This window comes from Lygodium microphyllum, chromosome 20, assembly GCF_053477565.2.
Source record: "Lygodium microphyllum isolate KBCC chromosome 20, Lygodium_microphyllum_v1.1.10, whole genome shotgun sequence".
Lineage (NCBI taxonomy): Eukaryota > Viridiplantae > Streptophyta > Polypodiopsida > Schizaeales > Lygodiaceae > Lygodium > Lygodium microphyllum.
This window is the reverse complement of record NC_141154.1, coordinates 25,490,684-25,503,450: the sequence shown is the minus strand read 5'-3', so window position 1 is coordinate 25,503,450 and position 12,767 is coordinate 25,490,684.

Genomic DNA, 12,767 nt, shown 5'->3' with positions numbered 1-12,767 from the left:
CATCTATGGTACCACTAGTACATGACTACTAACACATGGCCTTTGCTGCTTTTCTACACACTCGTGCCATTGTTGAGCATGTTCATTCTACGCGAGCATGCTTAACATCAACCCTTCTCCTCGGCCTACTCTTGCTTATCTTATATTCACCTGTCAAAAATTTCCCTTCACAGCATGTATGCCAATCATCCTCTTGATGGTTGAGTTCCACCTACACATTTGTGGATCACCCCTCTCTTATTTTCTCCTCCATCTATCCTTACTACACTTCTCCTTTTTCACTCGCACAACTTCATTTTCTCACGTCTAAACTTCCCCCTCGTGATGAAAATCTTTGCAAAACCTACATACATAAGCATCTTCAACTCCCCAAAGGTCATAAGCGCAATTCTAACACCATCACTAATATCCTCACCCTCCCTAAGGGACCATTAGCCACTAATCGTCTTCGCTACATTAACATCATTGATCCAGCCATTGATAGCCATGTACAAAATCTCCTTGAAAATTCCACCCTCTCGAAAACTCTACTAGTTCTTTCACTACTACCTTTACCTTCATCCCACACCTTCTCCTACCTTTTAGAGCTGCCCAAGCTCAAAAAGCCTTCTATCATCTCTCAATAGCCAAATCTTATCCTTGGACAGGTTTTCTTGCATGGTCACTCCAAGTCAAACTCAAATGAGCTCAAGAAAATGAAAAAAGTAACTCAAAATCTACTTTTTTTTCTACTCACTTTTTAACTTATCTCATTCAATGTCTCTCTTCTCTATTACCAGTCGTCTCTAGCCCATCTTCTTCAAAAACCAAAAAGTCTAAATATCCCCCCAAAGTTCTTGTTTATGAGCACAAGTCCAAATGTGCAAAGAAGGCCCAAACTAGCACCACGACCACTACTCCCCCTGTGATCTCCCACCTTCTCCATCACCCTCACCATCTACTTTTCTTTTTCCCTCCTTTCCCATAACTCTTATTCCCTTCCCCATCTTCCATATCACTCTCCTTGTCATTGGGCACACCCCACGTATAAACATCAACACCCATTTTACCCTCCTCGGCCCTACTGTGACACCATCACCCTCACTACCCTTCATAGCAAGACTTCTTCATGCACATCATCTAGCTTCCTCTCTAACAACATTGACATCCACCTCCCTAGGTCCAACTCTTAGTGGATCTCCCCTAATATCAACATCATTACTCCCAAGCACAATGTCCCATCGTCTATCCACTTTCATTGAGCACATTGAGGCAATGCAATACATTAGTCACATTTTGGTCAAGGGCCTCCCTACCATTTGGATGACATAGCTCTCTCAGGAGATGGATACCCAAGGGCTGACCTCACTGATTGTCTCATCAATAGATATAGGTTGGAGATCATAGATTAAGTGAGCTTTAGCAAACACTTCTTTAGAAAGATGCAAAGATTGCCAAGTTACAACAACAGGATATGTACCCTATAGACTGATCATGATTGAGAGGGGTCTTTTCCTCACTCCTTATATATTATCACATTGGCACTACAGGGGGTGTTAGAATTCGTCAATTATGGGAAGTGTCCAATGTTTTAGTATGTGGTGTGGACACAACTAAGTTAATAAGTTGTGTCACTACTAGAGTTAGTTTACTCTAGTTGGGCTAGGGATAGATCTAACTTACTTAAGATGTATTGTACTTTCTTTCTATCATTCTAGCACTTGCATCTTTTGAGTATGGGTTTGCTCCCCACTCTTGTTCAATGTCTTATGTTCTCACTCACTCACACACACACACACACACACACACACACTCTCTCTCTCTCTCTCTCTCTCTCTCTCTCTCTCTCTCTCTCTCTCTCTCTCTCTCTCTCTCTCTCTCTCTCTCTCTCTCTCTCTCTCTCTCTCTCTCTCTCTCTCTCTCTCTCTCTCTCCCCTTGTATAGATGGATTGAACTATGATGTGACATGTTTGTAGATGAGGCGAAATAGATTGTCTTTTGTCAACTTTTTTGGACTATGCTATGACTTGTTTGTTGAGTGTGTTGTCAAGTGTGTGCCGTGTGTTTGTTGATTGTGTTGGACTATGTCATGACCTACCTAGAGGGATGCTCCAATAAGAGACATGGATTGTTGACGACTTTATAAGTTGGACTATCTAAAGAGCATCAAGAGAGAGAGAAAGAGAGAGAGAGAGGGGGAGAGAGAGAGAGAGAGAGAGAGAGAGAGAGAGAGAGAGAGAGAATGTTCTCTTGCATAGATCTTGATACATATCATGGGTGCAATATTTCAACAAGATAGTAGCATTACCTATGTATAAATACTAGAGGAATCATAAACGAGTGTAGGCACTCTAACCAACCCACCTACCAACACCTAAAAATTTAACATGATAATCTAAAGATATTCCCTATAGTCTTAAGCTGAGGACTCCCATCCTAGAATCCCCGCCAAGGGTGTTGTTGTAATGCTGTGGGTCACCACTGCAAACCTGAGGGCACAGTTTTTCACTTGGAAATTGAACTCATTAGGTAGCGTCATTAGGAATTTTTTTTCCGCTGTGTGTGTCTTTTCATTTGCCATTTAGTTTGAATTGGTTTGAAAATTTGATCGCTTGGTTCCATCCTAAATTTTTTGTATTCGTTGAGTAGTACTCAAGCATAAATAACCCGCGTATACGTCTATGTGTGTGGTAGCTCATATGAGTGCTTGTTTATTCTATTGTTGAGGATCTAGTCCGAAGTTTGCACATGAAGAAGAAACGAATTCAAATATAGCGGAACATACGGTGGAGGAAGAAGCCTGAACACAAGGGCTAAAAGAGAAGCCTCTGAGTGGGCCTCTAATAGCTAATATGGCTCAAGACAACAGGTCTTCTAATCAGCCTGCAGTGTTGTCAAAGTATTTGTAAGATTCAAATGCTCTCACGCGAGGCTATGAATATCACATGGGGCTTTTTCTGATGCCCTAAGGCAGATTTGGCATAAGAAGTTTTCAGTCTTCGGGAAAAAAAGTTGGCAACAAGTCGATCACCATAGCCACCATCGATAAAAGCAACAATGTCAACATGTTCAAAGGGAGAAGAGATTGTAGAGGCACATGGCGCACTGTGAATGAAAGAGTCAGCAGTAATGCAAGCTAAGGCAAAATCTTACATGGCCCAACTTTGAAGGCAAAAATTAATTCCATGGAGCTTGGCTAGATTTCCAGGTGCAACTAATGCATAGATCAATGGAGTAGAGAGCTTTGGAAGCTGATTATCAAAAACCTACGAATTGTAGGGGATCGCATGTATGATGTCTTGCCATAATTTGCAAAAGGACGGCAAGGAGCCTGTCGATTTTGGCCCCAATGCACCGCTCATGCATTACGCAAACAGCTAGATGTTGCATGCCATAGAAATTCTCCAATCTGGACTGGAACCACTTCCCAAGTTGCAGCCTATTTCATAGCATGTGGATCTAGCTTTTGTGTTTCCTGAAGGAAAATTGCCTCACGGAGGGAGAGTGCAGTTAACTTGGGAACATGTGGGCAAGATTGTGCTTTATTTCCTGTTGACTTCTCGAATGGCTACCCAATTTACTATCAAGCGCGCCATTTCTGGTCAGCAGCAACAATACCACTCATGAACTGTGATGCCTTGATCCTATTTCCAATCCAAGTATCTAGGGTTGAAATTCTTATTGCAGTCAAGAAGACCCCACAAACAGCTGTGTGGCGATCGGAAGAAGCTTGAATCAAGTTGCTGTATCAAGATGTCCTTCGGAAACTACGTGAATTCAAAGAAGATAGTATCATAAAAGAGATTGTAGAGGTGACTAACGAAGAGCTTGATGGTGATGCAAGCGTTCATGTTGATGAATTTCTACATGCTCTAATGAGGGTGATTTGTAGGAAAATGTAGAGGATTTGAATTTAGGTGAAGACAACGTTGTGATCAATGAAGAATTGTCAGCTAAAGTGATGTAGGTTTTGTACAATCCATTAAAGACTTAGTATCCTCTATATTGATTGTAGTAGAACAGTTGCTTCATATTGTTATTGGCATGTCACGAGAGTCAAAAGATGCTATAAATGGTATTGTGGTCATTTCACTTGAAAGGATCCTAAAGCTAAGCAAAGATGTTGGAGTTGGGATAGATGAACTTGGAGCCTTCCTTTATCCCCACAAGAGATCGAATTGTTGCAAGCAAGATCTAAAGACATTGAAATTCTTCTTGACTCTCTGCAGTCAAAAGATCTTGCAGTGAAAGGTGTCATTCTCGAGGATTTCGTGCTTGCATTAAGTACCTCAAAAGATGCTGGAATAGCATTGAGAAAAGTGTTGAATTCCTACAATGAGATTGCATATTGATATCATGCAACATGGAAAAATTTGGATGAAAGCCAGTGTTTTGTATAGCCCTTTGCTTGTGTATAGGGTCTATCTCAACCATCGGTTACTAGAAGGATTGCAAAATAGAAGTTGATAGCAATTCATGCCTGTGAGCTGCAAACACCATCCTTAGCATACGGATTGAAAGCAAGTTCATTTGCAAGTTGCTGAAGATCTATCTACTTGGAGATCTTGACTTGGATTGAATACTCGACTTGGCATTTATGGCTATGGGTTTAGCTCTCCTGATTGAGCTTTGGATTTTGTAATCTTGCTTTGGATTTGTACTTGGAATAGAATTGCAATACACGAGACCTTTGTCATCAAATCTGTTGTCTTGAATCTTGGTCTTGCTCCCATCTCGCATAGCGTCCCTGCAAAACGAGTGACTTTCTCGAACTCCCGTGCGTATTCTGTCCAGTGAACTCGACACGAAAGTGTCGTTTCTATTCATTGAGATGGGAGACCCTTTCAATAATCCACCTTCATCATCAACTATTTCTTCCTTTTCGATCAATGAGATAAAGACTTTGTTGCAAACTCTTTCTTCAGCCATTATGATGCAAAATCAGCAAATGCAATTACCTATGTAGCAATAGCATCAACTGCATCAGCGACAATTGGATCAATAGCGACTATTGCATTAAGAATAGGAGCATACGCTTGGTATGACTAAGGCAATCGAGGCTATGGTTTGTGAGAAAAAATTATTTGATGGTGGTCGAAATGTTTCAGCCTACATTAAGGCCTTTGAAAGCCAGATGCGCTTTTTCAGAGTTTCAACCAACTGGAGCAACTATTTCTTATGGCTTGTCACGCCTACTTTGCGGGTTAGAGTGATAGATCTATTTATACAGGACTCTAATTGGGATGCTTTCAAGAAAGAGCTGAAAGATGAATATTTTTTGGAGGATTACGGTATTGCTATGCAAAAGAGATTCAGAGAGTGGGTTTATCATCCCAACAAAGGACTTGTTGCCTCTGAATTATTGTGAGAGTTTGAAGAGCGATACAACTAGTTGGATGTACTAGAGCAAAGAGCTCTAAACTCAGAGAAAGTGGAGTTATTCTTACAGGCAACTGATCCTGCACTTCAGAATGAGTTAGGAGAGTTGCTAGAGGACCGTACGCAGCCTATGGGATTGAAGACGAATTGGCAGGATGCTGTCGATGTGATTTCTACACTGACAAAGAGGTGGAGATGGAAGGCTCACTTGTAGAACGGGATGCAATCACTACCAGTGATGTCTTCTCCTACTACGACTTCTCCTGTTGTACCATCCACTACTTCTCCTGTTTCTCAGTCTGTGTCTATGCCTATGCCTATTCTTGCTGCGGTTGTCAAACCAACTGCAAAATCGACTGTTGAAGATATGGTGGAGGAGATATCAAATAACTTAAAAGACCTACAAATCAAGATGGCTAGAATGGAGCAATAGCCGCTTAGTCTAGCTCCAATTTCATCCCCAACTTTGTCTACTCCTACAAATTCTTCCAAGAGTGATCGTGTCCATCATTGCTTGTGGTGTGATAGTCTAGATCATGAGCAGAAGGACGGTCAAGATTTTGAAGAGGCGAAAAGGGTGAAGTTGGTAGTATAGAAAGACAAGATAATATGTTTTGGAGATACAAAGCAGCCAATCAAACCAAATTTTGGTAAGGGTGGTATGAATAAATTGTTCGAGGGGTCTCTTTTGCGCTCTTCTTATGTGATGCAAGAAATGGCAAGAGAATTTGTTGCCTATGGCCTTCAATTAGAGCACTTTCCGAAGGACAAATCTCCTTTATGATCCTATGCACTATATGCAGAGAAAAAGGGGAAAGCTTCAACATCCAAAATTTCAGCCACCATAGGTGATGAGTTCAAGAAAGGGACTGGACCCATGTAGTATGCAGAGAGTGATGACATGCCTAGATTGGCGCTTCGTAGCCATTTTTCTCCTAGTCACTAGGCTCATGCGACTATGAAGATGGTAGTCAAGGTTGGTGAGTCAAAGACCCCTTATGTTGCTCTTTTGGATCACGGCTCCGAGATTAATGTCATAGTGCATGGATTGTATGATACTGGTAGATGGCCAGTTGATGTGGGTCATGGTTGGCACAAGCGTGCGGCCAACAACACCACAAGAGATTTGTATGCTGCTTGTCCGAACTTGAAGATTTCTATTGGAGATGTGGATGAGACTTATCATTTCTTTCTACAGAACTCTTGTTCCTATCCTATTATTTTGGGGCAGCCATTCATTGTTGAGTCTTGGATGGAGACTAAGGTTCTGGACGATGGGTCTCCCTATGCATGGATCCAAAGCAAGGATGGAAAGAGAATTATCTAGTTCACAATAGTTTGTGTCAACCATCAACAGAATAAGGATTCTTTGAGGAATTCCCCTCTTGCAGCAGGGGAGCTGGATTTTTGTTAGGTATCACTGTCTTGCAAGACGATAGTGGTACGAGACAAGGAAAGCTCTCGCCTCCTGGCAACGGTAGTTTTTCCTCAAGAGTTTATGGTGTGTCTACAAAAAGTACTCTGTGTTTTCAACATATTACAGGCCATGCAGTACTTGAAGAGAAAAGAAAAAGCATTGAAGCTTGTAGGTCTTTTACAGGATGAAGACAGGGTAGATGGCCTCTATGACGGATTGTCATGCTTGGATACTATGGAGGACCTTTCATCATTGTTGAAAACTAAAAATCAAGAGCTGCCATATGTCTTACAAGTCCATTATCTGGTGATGTATTGCGAAATCACTGATTTCATGCTGCAAGAAAATTTGGGTACTGAGAATTCTCAACAAAAAGTGTTCTTTGCTAAAACATTTCAACAAAAATATTTACAAGGTGTTGATTTACAACAGTAAACAGGATTTATAGATGAAGTAAGTTGTAAGCCTCAGTGTTGGGCTATTCATATGCAGTCCGAAAAAGATATGGCTGGTTTTTGTCAGTCAAAAGTGTTGGGTGTTGTTTATACACAACAAAATTTGTGTTTACCAAGGTATTTACAGCAAGGGCTGAAATTTACAAGTTGTAGCAAAGAAGACAGAGTACAAACAAAATATAAGACAATTGACAAGAAGGTCCAAACTAGTTGTTGCAGAATCACTACCATTGGACAGTGATGAGATGATTAAGAGAGCAACTATGCAGCCTCCTTTATGAGATCCTACAAGTATTGGATACAAGTTTTCGGTCGAGACACTGAAAGAAATGAAGATTGGGACTAAAGATTTACTTCCAGCAGAGGAGAAATGTTTTGAGGAGATGTTGAACAAACATAGGAGAGCCTTCGCTTTTTTCCTGCATGAGATAGGATGCGTTGATCCTAGGGTTGTGACACCTATGGTTATTTTTACCATTCTGCATGTCCCTTGGAATCTACTGCCTATTCCTGTGCCTAGGGCCCTCTTGCCCAAATTGGTAGAGCTTTTGAATTAGTGGATCAGGAATGGGATTCTAGAACCATCTTCAGCTCCGTATTGTAATAGATGGTTCACAATTCCCAAGAAGAATGGGACACTCAGATTCATACAGGACTTACAATCGATGAACAGGGTCACTATACGGAATGTTGGTGCAGGACCTATTGTGGATGAGTTTGCATAAGATTTTATTGGATGTGCTATCTATTTGCTTAGTGATCTTTATTATGGCTATGACCAATTCTAGCTTGCCCTTGAAAGTAGAGATTTGACTATGATGAAGACACCTTTAGGCCTTTGTTTGGATGTGTACGCTTCCGTAGGGAGCTACTAATTCGATTGCCCATATGATGAATGGGATGAACATGGTCTTACGAGATTTTATTCCAGAGCTTACCATGCCTTTCATTGATGATCTGCCTATCAAGGGTTGTTTGGAGAAAGAGAAGGATGAGACTTGAGATGATGATGGATGCAGGTACTTTGTGGCCGCGTATATCAAAGATGTTGGGAGGATTCTTTGCAAGCTAGAGGAAGTGAATTTGACATTGTTGGGGTTGAAGTCTATTTTTTGGTGCCAGAGAGGTTTTGATTATTGGACATATGTGTGGTTATTATGGTAGGAGGCCTTCCCCTGCAGATGTTGATGCCATAGAGAAGATTGCAGAGACTTGCTCTTGTACTTTGGAGGTTCGCAGGTTTCTTGGAGCTTTTGTATTTTATCAAATTTGGATTCCTCATTTCGCTCATATTGAAGATGATCTCTACTAGCTCTCGAGAAAAGGGCCACGTTTTTCTTGGGACATGAGACACACTAGAGCTATGCAAAAGTTGAAGAGATTGTTGAGAGCTACTCCGACTCTTCGGAAAGCAGATTATGAGTGTGGGAGACCTATTGTACTCACTATTGATACTAGTCCTATCGGCATTGGATGGGATGTTAGCCAGGACGATGCAGATGGGAATAGGTATGCCATTCAGTTTGGGACAAAAGTCCTAAACAAGCAGCAATGTAGGTATCCAAAGATTAGGAAGGAGCTCTTGGGAGTTGTCACGGCTCTCAAGAATGATAAAGAGTTCTTCATTGGTGCTACTGTGGTGGTCGAGACTGATTGCTTGCCTCTTCTAGGTATGATCACAAGTTGTTTTACTCCAAACATTACCATGCTTAGTTGGATTGGATACATAAAATCCATGAATTCTGAGTTCAAGCACATATCAGGTAAAGACAACCCAGTAGTCGATATGCTTTCATAAGTGAGGTATGATGATATGGATTCTGATCATACTTGCCATGTATTTGCTTTGGAGAGCTTCAATGAGTCTTTGTATACATGAGAGTATTTACAAATTGGCTGTTATTTGAGTACCGTGTCTAGACAGGATGGATGGATTGATGCGGACTTCAAGAAGATCAAGAGAAAAGCTTATGGTTTCTTCTTGCAAAGTGGGGATTGCTTTGGAAGCATCCACGGAAGCAAGGAGGACATCCATCAAGAGTTGTATGTGATAGAGCTTCACATGTGCAAATCATGAGAGAGTTTCATGAAAGTCTTTCGGGAGGACATAGAGCTGTTTGGGCGACCTATGAGAAGATTAGAGAGTGTTACTAGTGGAGAGGCATGTACAGAGATATTTCACAGTTTGTTGAGACATGCAATGATTGTTAGTTATTTTCTTCAGTGAAGCATAGAGACGAGCTTCACCCTACTTACCCGTTATGTATTCACTACAAGTGAATTCTTGATTTGATTACTATGCATGTTGGATTATGGCAGATGTGTTACATTGTTTTGGTACGAGGATCTCACAAATCGGGTAGAAGGAAGAGCGTTGAGGATGGAGACTACTTCAATGGTCTATAAATTTCTATTGGAGGATGTTATTTGCATGTATGGCTGCATTGGGAAAATTACAGCAGATAGAGGAGAGTTGGATGTTGATGAGGCTAGGGAGTTTTTCTCTCGCCTTGGCATTAAACTTGCTTTGACTTCAGCATATAATCTAGAAGGCAATGGGAAGAGCGAAAGAGGCCATTTGTCGATTGTGAAAGCCTTGGCCAAAGCATGCAGTGGACGAGCTAGGGAGTGGCCTAGATTGTTGCCTTACACCTTATGGGCTGATCGCACTACCCACAATGTGACCACAGGTTATATGCCAGTTGAGTTGATGTATGGATAGAAACCAGTCATGGCTCTACAGAGACTTGCACACTCACTTAGAGTGCTTTACCGTGGCAATAGGATGAGATGACTAGAGAGGATCTTTTGGCTCTTCATATTTGTTAGTTGGAGAGATCTAAGGATATTGAGATAGCTTTCCAAAAGCTCAAAGAGGCTAGAATTTGTAGCAAAGACCGATTTGATAGTAGCAGACAGATTGAGAACTAGAGAGATTGAGGGAGATTGGGTGTTGGTCTATGACATCAGTTTAGACAACCAACACAGTGCTATCTGCAAGGTTTCAAGACAATGGTTTGAGCCTTATTTGGTGCAGCATCTCCATGACAATGCTACATATTCCTTAGCAGAGCTTGATGGTACAGCCTTGCGGATACTGATTGTAAGAAAGAGAATCAAACTGTTCAAGAGGAGAGATGATACAGCCTATGCAGTTGAGGAGTTGGATGATGAGTTTTATGATGGACTTGAGGCTGGAGATGATGTAGATGAGGATGTGAATATTGCAAACGATTTTGCAGAATAAGAGATCGTGTTGACCGTCGAGCTTGGCAGTGATGAGTATGGGTAGCTATGTCCCATTCAGAGGATATGCAGGTTAGGAGAGGACGGATGTCATGACACTGCGCATCCACCATTGCGAACCTAAGGGCTTTTCGTTTGCCGTTCAATTTGAACTGATAGTTTGAAAATTTGATTACTTGGTTCCATCCTAAATTTTTTATATTCATTGTTGAGGATCTAGTCCAAAGTTTGCACATGAAGAAGACACGGAGTCAAATCTAGTGGAACATACGGTGGAGGAAGAAGCCTGAACACAAGGGCTAAAAGAGAAGCCTCTGAGTGGGCCTCTAATAGCTAATATGGCTCAAGACAACAGGTCTTCTAATCAGCCTGCAGTGTTGTCAAAGTATTTGTAAGATTCAAACGCTCTCACGCGAGGCTATGAATATCATATGAGGCTTTTTTCGATGCCCTAAGGCAGATTTGGCATAAGAAGTTTTCAGTCTTCGGGAAAAAAAGTTGGCAACAAGTCAATCATCATAGCCACCATCGATAAAAGCAACAACGTCAACATGTTCAAAGGGAGAAGAAATTGTAGCGGCACATGGCGCACTATGAATGAAAAGAGTCAGCAGTAATGCAAGCTAAGGCAAAAGCTTACCCAACTTTGAGGGCAAAAAGTAATTCCATGGAGCTTGGCTAGATTTCCAAGTGCAACTAACATGTAGATCAATAGAGCAGAGAGTTTTGGAAGCTGATTGTCAAAAATCTACGAATTGAAGGGGATTACATGTACTATGTCTTGCTATAATTGTGAAAGGACGACAAGGAGCCTGTCAATTTTGGCCCCCATGCACCGCTAGTGCATTACCGTGATGGTTGGATGCTGCACGCCATAGCAATTCTCCAATCTGAACTGGAACCACCTCCCAAGTTGCAGTCTATTTCATAGCATGTGGATCTAGCTTCTCTATTTCCTAGAGGCAAATTACCTCACAGCGGGAGAGCGTAGTTTACCTACGAATATGTGGGCAAGATTGTGCTTTGTTTCTTGTTCATGCTAGTGCCAGGTTCGATGCTCAAATGGCTTCTCGAATGGCTACCCAATTTACTGTCAAGCGCGCCAGTTCTGGTCCACAACAATACCACTCATGAACTGTGATGTCTTGATCCTATTTTCAATCCAAGTGTTTGGGGTTGAAATTCTTATTGCAGTCAAGAAGAGCCCCACAAACAGTTGTGTGGCGATCAAAATAAGCTTGACTCAAGTTGATGTATCAAGATGTCCTTCGAGAATTGAGTGAATTCAAAGAAGATAGTATCGTAAAAGAGATTGTAGAGGCGACTAACGAAGAGCTTGATGGTAATGCAAGCGTTCATGTTGATGAACTGGAAGGTAGCACATACTGTAATGAGGATGATTTGCAAGAAAATGTAGAGGATTTGCATTCAGGTGAAGATAGTGTTGTGATCAGTGAAGAATTGTCAGCTAAAGTGATGCAGGTTTTGTACAATCCATTAAAGACTTAGTATCCTCTATATTGACTGTAGTAGAACAATTGCTTCATATTGTTATTGGCATGTCACGAGAGTCAAAAGATGCTATAAATGGTATTGTGGTCATTTCACTTGAAAGGATCCTAAAGCTAAGCAAAGATGTTGGAGTTGGGATCGATGGACTTGGAGCCTTCCTTTATCCCCACAAGAGATCGAATTGTTGCAAGGAAGATCTGAAGACATTGAAATTCTTCTTGACTCTCTACAGTCAAAAGATCTTGCAATGAAAGGTGTCATTCCCAAGGATTTCGTGCTTGCATTAAGTACCGCAAAAGATGCTGGAATAGCATTGAGAAAAGTGTTGAATTCCTACAATGAGATTGCATGTTGATATCATGCAACATGGCAAAATTGCAAAGAGTTTGGATGAAAGCCAGTGTTTTGTATAGCCCTTTGCTTGTGTATAAGGTCTATATCAACCATCGGTTACTAGAAGGATTCCAAAATAGAAGTTGATAGCAATTCATGCTTGTGAGCTGCAAACACCATCCTCAACATACGGATTGAAAGCAAGTTCGTTTGCAAGCTGCTAAAGATCTATTTACTTGGAGATCTTGACTTGGATTGAATACTCGACTTGGCATTTATGGCTATGGGTTTAGCTCTCCTGACTGAGCTTTGGATTTTGTAATCTTGCTTTGGATTTGTACTTGGAATAGAATCGCAATACACGAGACCTTTGTCATCAAATCTGTTGTCTTAAGTCAATGTTGATCTTGCTCCCATCTCGCATAGCATCCCTGCAATGAGCAACT